General features: G+C 42.9%; 1 pseudogene; it reads right to left on the reverse strand.

The window, feature by feature from the left end:
- Positions 1-661: 661 nt before the first annotated feature.
- On the reverse strand, positions 662-2,401 carry LOC122433122 (annotated as a pseudogene).
- Positions 2,402-5,789: the final 3,388 nt, after the last annotated feature.

The following is a 5,789-nucleotide window of genomic DNA, read 5'->3' on the forward strand; positions in this document are numbered from 1 at the left end:
CATCAGGCTGTTCACAAAAATAACACACAGTATCAACTTTAAAAAACAAATCTTGAGACTATTCAGTTCAGTTCAGTTCAGTTGCTCAGTCATGTTCAACTCTTTGTGACCCCATGAATCACAGCACGCCAGCCCTCCCTGTCCATCACCAACTCCCGGAGTTTACTCAAACTCATGTCCATTGAGTTGGTGATGCCATCCAGCCATCTGATCCTCTGTCATCCCCTTTTCCTCCTGTCCCCAATCCCTCCCAGCATCAGGGTCTTTTCCACTGAGTCAACTCTTCGCATGAGGTGGCCAAAGGACTGGAGTTTCAGCCTCAGCATCAGTCCCTCCAATGAACACCCAGGACTGATCTCCTTTAGGATAGACTGGTTGGATCTCCTTGCAGTCCAAGTGACTCTCAAGAGTCTTCTCCAACACCACAGTACAAAAACATCAATTCTTCGGCGCTCAGCTTTCTTCACAGTCCAACTGTCACATCCATACATGACCACTGGAAAAACCATAGCCTTGACTAGATGGACCTTTGTTGACAAAGTAATGTCTCTGCTCTTTAATATGCTGTCTAGGTTGGTCATAACTTTCCTTCCAAGGGGTAAGTATATTTTAATTTCATGGCTGCAGTCACCATCTGCAGTGATTTTGGAGCCCAAAAAAATAAAGTCTGACACTGTCACTAGTTATTTTTCTAGAGGATGCATTTAACATGCTAACTCTCATTGACAAAAATACATTGTTACATTTGTGTTGAACAGTTCCACATAGCACTTTTATGTGGGGTATAACACACATACCTCTAACTCAAAGCTGCTCTCCGGTTCTACTCAACTAATGAGATTGCCTTTGTACTTAGTGAAGCAGCTACTGTATGAATTGAAAGAACTGTACTCCCTCTATAACAAGAGATTATTTTGGAGACAGTTGACACATCCTTTTTATTGTTAAGTCATAAAGACATATCAAAATTAATGCAAAAATTACAGGGTAAAGACTTAACATAACTACTAGGAGGGTCAAAGGAAGCGAAGATGGGACTAGGTGCAGGGCAATATGAATTAATTAACATGGGAAGGACAAGGGTGGGGAGAACAGTGAGCATGTGCTAAAGATACTAGGGGAGAGGATCTGGTGAAAATTTTGATTTTAGACAAGCGCCTAGGTAAAGAAATAATGGGACACGATTTCTAAACCCCGCTATGTGCTTAAGAGTCATCCTCGCCAGTGGCGCTGTCTCTGTCATCCTCTCCTTCCATCATCCTTGATCAACTCCAGCTGGTCATCCCCCCGATCTTCATTATCGTCTTCATCCAGTAGGTCCCCCTCAGCAGAGTCATCTGCACTCCCCACTCAGACTCCATCTTCACATTAGTCTCATCTTGCTTCAGGGAGCTGCCGCTCCACTCCTCTTCTGACTTACCCTTCTTCATCTCCACTCCTTATTAGCTCTGTTCCTTTTCAATCTTTTTTCCAGGCTTTCCAGTAAAGGACCCACTTTTTGTTTTATCTGGGTTAACTCCTTCTTAGTGGTCTGAAGGTCATCTCTTTTCAACTTTCCAGACTTAGAGGAAGATCCCCGCTGTCTGCTCTTAGAATTGAAGCCATGTTTGCCCCTTCGTGAGGTGTTTCCTGATACCAGCTGGCGTTTTGAGGGCACTACAGCCCGAGCAATAGGAGGAGGAGGAGGAACACGTGCTGGGTAACTGTACATCCTGTCGTAATAATCCTGTTGAAAGTCGCAGTCCAAGTCAAAAGATGAGCTGAGTGGAGGGGACGGAGAAGGGTGTTCTGGTACTGACCCATAATCTCTGCTGCAGATTGTTTCACACCTGCTTTTCCTTGGTTCACTTTTGGCTCTGCAGCCAGATTAATATCTACAACCTGGCCAGCAATCATTCTCCCATCCTCTCCTGCACAGCAGCTCAGGTATTTCTCTCATTAACACACTGAACGAAGGCAAAACCCCTATGAACAGAGCAACCCACAATTTTGCTGTCTTTTGAGAAGATTGCCTCCACATCAGATTTCTTGACCACAAGGGTATTGAGATTCCCAATGAATATATGAGAGTTCATGGAGCAAGGATCTGTCTTGTTGGTAACATTGCTGGCCATTGTCTCTGATGATATGGTGCCTCACAAAGCTGAAAAACGTAGCTGAAGATCAAAAAAATTGTCACAGGAGGGGGAAGGGAGAAGAGATTCGATTTTGAATCTCCTACCCCTGAGTTCTATGTGGAGAAGCCGATTACTGCTGGAGGTTGGCAACGCGGTCGCAATCACTCAGTCTTCGCCTCTTCACAAAACGTGTCTCTGCTTTTTAATATGCTGTCTAGGTTTCTCAGAGCTTTACTTCCAAGGAGCAAGTGTCTTAATTTCGTGGCTACAGTCACCGTCTGCAGTAATTTTGGAGTCCAGGAAGATGAAATCTGTTACTGTTTCCACGTTTCACCCATCTATTTGCCATGAAGTCATAGGAGCAGATGCCAAGATAGTTTTTTGAATGCTGGGTTTAAAGCCAGCTTTTTCACTCTCCTCTTTTGCCTTCATCAAGAGGCTCTTTAGAGTTGCACATAGTGAAAAATGAGGTGATTGGCCAGCAGCTGTGAATGAGTCTCTGAGGTCTATGGATCTTTCAGGTCTTTAATCCATTTTGAATTTATGTTTGTGTGTGGTATGAGAGAGTTGTCTGGTTTGATTCATTTGCGTGTAGCTTTCTAGTTTTTCCAACACCACTTATTGAACAGATGGTCTTTCCCCCATTGTATAGTGTTGCCTCATGTGTTGTCAATTAATTCCCCACATAAGTGTAGGTTCATCTTGGTTCTATATTCCATTCCATCAATCTATGTGTGTGTGTGATGTGTGTGTTTGTGCCTGTTCCTTACTGTTTTGATAAGTGCAGCTATGTAGTATGTTTTAAAGTTAAGGCTTGTGATAGACCTCCAGCTTTGTTCTTCTTTCTCAAGATTGTTTTGGCTAGTTGAAATCTTTTGTGTTTCCTTACAAGTTTTAAAATTTTTAAATTACCTGTTCTAGTTCTGTGAAAAATACCATTTGTATTTTGATCAGGGTTACATGAATATGTAGATTGCCTTGAGTAGAAATGATCGTTTTAACAATATTAATTTTTCCAATCCAAGAACATGGTACGTCTAAACATGTCTTTACATCAGTTTGTGCTGTCTTCAGTTTCTTTCATGAGTATCTTACAGTTTTCTGAGTATAGTTCTTTTATCTCCTTCTTAGATTTATTTCTAAGTGTTTTATTACTTTGATGTGGTTGTCAGTGGGATTGTTTTCATTTATGATAATTCGTTGTTACAGAAATGTAAAATATTTCTGTATATTAATTTTGTATTATTCAGCTGTACTGAATTCATTGATGAGCTCTAGTGGTATTTTGGATTTTCTATGTATTCTATCATGGCATCTGCAAGCAGTGACAGTTGTATTTCTTCCTTTTCAGTTTGGAGTCCTTTTATTTCTTTTTCTTATCTGACTGCTATGGCTAGGACTGCCAATTTTATGCTGAATAAAAGTGGTGAGTGGACATCCTTGTCTTGTTCTTAGTCTAGATCTTTTCACCACTGAATATGATGTTAACTGTGGGCTTATCACATATGGCCTTTATTATGTTGGGGTATGCTCCCTCTATACCCACTTTCTGGAGAATTTTTTAAATCATAAATGGATGTTGAATTTGTCAGAAGCTTTTTCCACATCTATTGAGGAGGATCATGTGGTTTTTATTCTTCAGTTTAATTTGGTATATAACCTTGATTGTTTTTTGGATATTGAACCATCTTTGCATCCCTGGGATAAATCCCACTTCATCACAGTGTATGATCCTTTTAATGTTTTTTTGAATTTGGTTTGCTACTATTTTGTTGATGATTTATTATCTGTGTTCATCAGTGATGTTGGCTTATAATTTTTTGTGTGCAATATCTTTATCTGCTTTTGATATCAGGGTTATGCTGGCCTCATAATGTAAGTTTGGAAGCATTCCTTCCTCTGCAATTTTTGGAATAGTTTGAGAAGGATAGGTTTTCTCTAAATGTTTGGTATTGCTTTGCTAGTCAGAGAAAGAAAAGCAAGTGTTACCCTCTCTGAAAACGTGTCAGGGTGAATTTTGAGAGCTATGGCCAGATTGTTTGGGTGGCCAAGAGGCACAGGGGGCACACCTGGAAATAGGGCCTATCACCTGATGTGGGGAGTCGAGATGATGCTGAGGGCCTGGCTCAGGGGACAGCTGGCAGGCCTTCCTGTGAAAGGAAGGTCAGGTGGGGAGGGCATGGTGATAAGACACCTTAAAGGCTGTTTATCTCAAAGTCGGAGTTCTGTGCAGATGTCAAGACTGAATGTCAAGACTGAATGTCACATGTGAGGGCATCCAACCCAGGATGGGTTGTTTAAATCTCAGTCTCTATTTGTTTAAATCTCAAAGTGTATGTTGCTTATATATAGGATCTGAAAAATGATACAAGTGAACTTATTTACAAACCAAAGGGTGATACATGAGTAAATTCCTCTTTCCTCTCGGATGCACCTTTATTTCAGCATCACTCGCATCAAGATATGGATCACTTCCTTACCTTTCATGGAAGACAACAGTATGTACCTTGTTGGTGTCTAAAACATAGACCAGTGCAGCCTTTCATTAACCTGCACTGCCTGGTTCCCATTCTTCCTGTAAAATGCTTCCACTCCCCACTCCATTTATCCTGATTCTAGATGCATCCTGGTTCCAGGTCCATCCTGATTCTAGACTCCCTCCTGGTTCTAGATCTGCCCTGATTCTAAAGCTGCCCTGATTCTAGATCTCCCTAAAAGCTGTTTCTCTCCTTTCAGTCCCCTCAGGTGCTGCTCTACATTGGTGTTCTGGAATCCTCTGCATTTAACTCCTGACTTTCTCCTCCACTCTGAAGCCCAGACCTGGCTGGGGTGGAAGGCCTGATTTCAGTGGTTCTGGACATCCAGGCACAGCTGGGTGGTCAGGGCCAGAGGGGGACCCTTAAAGACATCAGTGGTGCTCTCCTTCCTGCTCACTGTCAGCCTGCCCAGTGTCCTCCTTGATACGGGACCCAGCCCCTTTCTTCTTGAAATGTCTCTGATTACTTGGGCCTTTGTGGATTTCTCCCTCTTTGACCTTATCCTACTGCAGCAGTTTTTCAAATTAACTATGCAAAGCAGGTGGACAGATCTTTTGGCCACAAGTGATGGCTCTGATCTTTCACCCAGGTGATCCTTGGCCACATGAGCACGATTTCCTATCAGCTGGCAGGCCTGCCAGCCTCTGGGGTCCTGGGGGCCTGATGTGCACAGGCAGACACCCCTACTTCCACAGAGCCCCCTGCGGTGGGTGGGTCCCAAAGCTTGTATTGTGACCTCAGCTCAGTAGACACATGGTTTTTGTGGGAAAATACGTATTGGATTTTTTGCAGCTGGTGCTAATGAATCTGACTTGTTTTGCTTTCTTTAGGGGCATTACTGAGGCTCGTTTTGTTTATGTCTTTGTCCTTGGCATTCTGTTCACGGGCACCAAAGACTTGCTTAAATCTCAAATCATTGCTGCAGACTTCACGGCCAGGACTGTGGGCCTTTGGGAGATATACAGTGGTTTAGTTCTCCTGGCAGCGCTGCTCCTCAGACCCCACAGTCTTCCTGTCTTGGTGCTGAGCCTCGCGATCCAGACCATCATGACTCAGTTCATCTGGAGGCCCCTGAGGCACAACGTAACTGAGGTCACTGTGATGCATTACTGGTTTGGTCAAGCATTCTATTTTC

The sequence above is a fragment of the Cervus canadensis genome, chromosome 32, assembly GCF_019320065.1.
Source record: "Cervus canadensis isolate Bull #8, Minnesota chromosome 32, ASM1932006v1, whole genome shotgun sequence".
NCBI classification, from domain to species: Eukaryota; Metazoa; Chordata; class Mammalia; order Artiodactyla; family Cervidae; genus Cervus; species Cervus canadensis.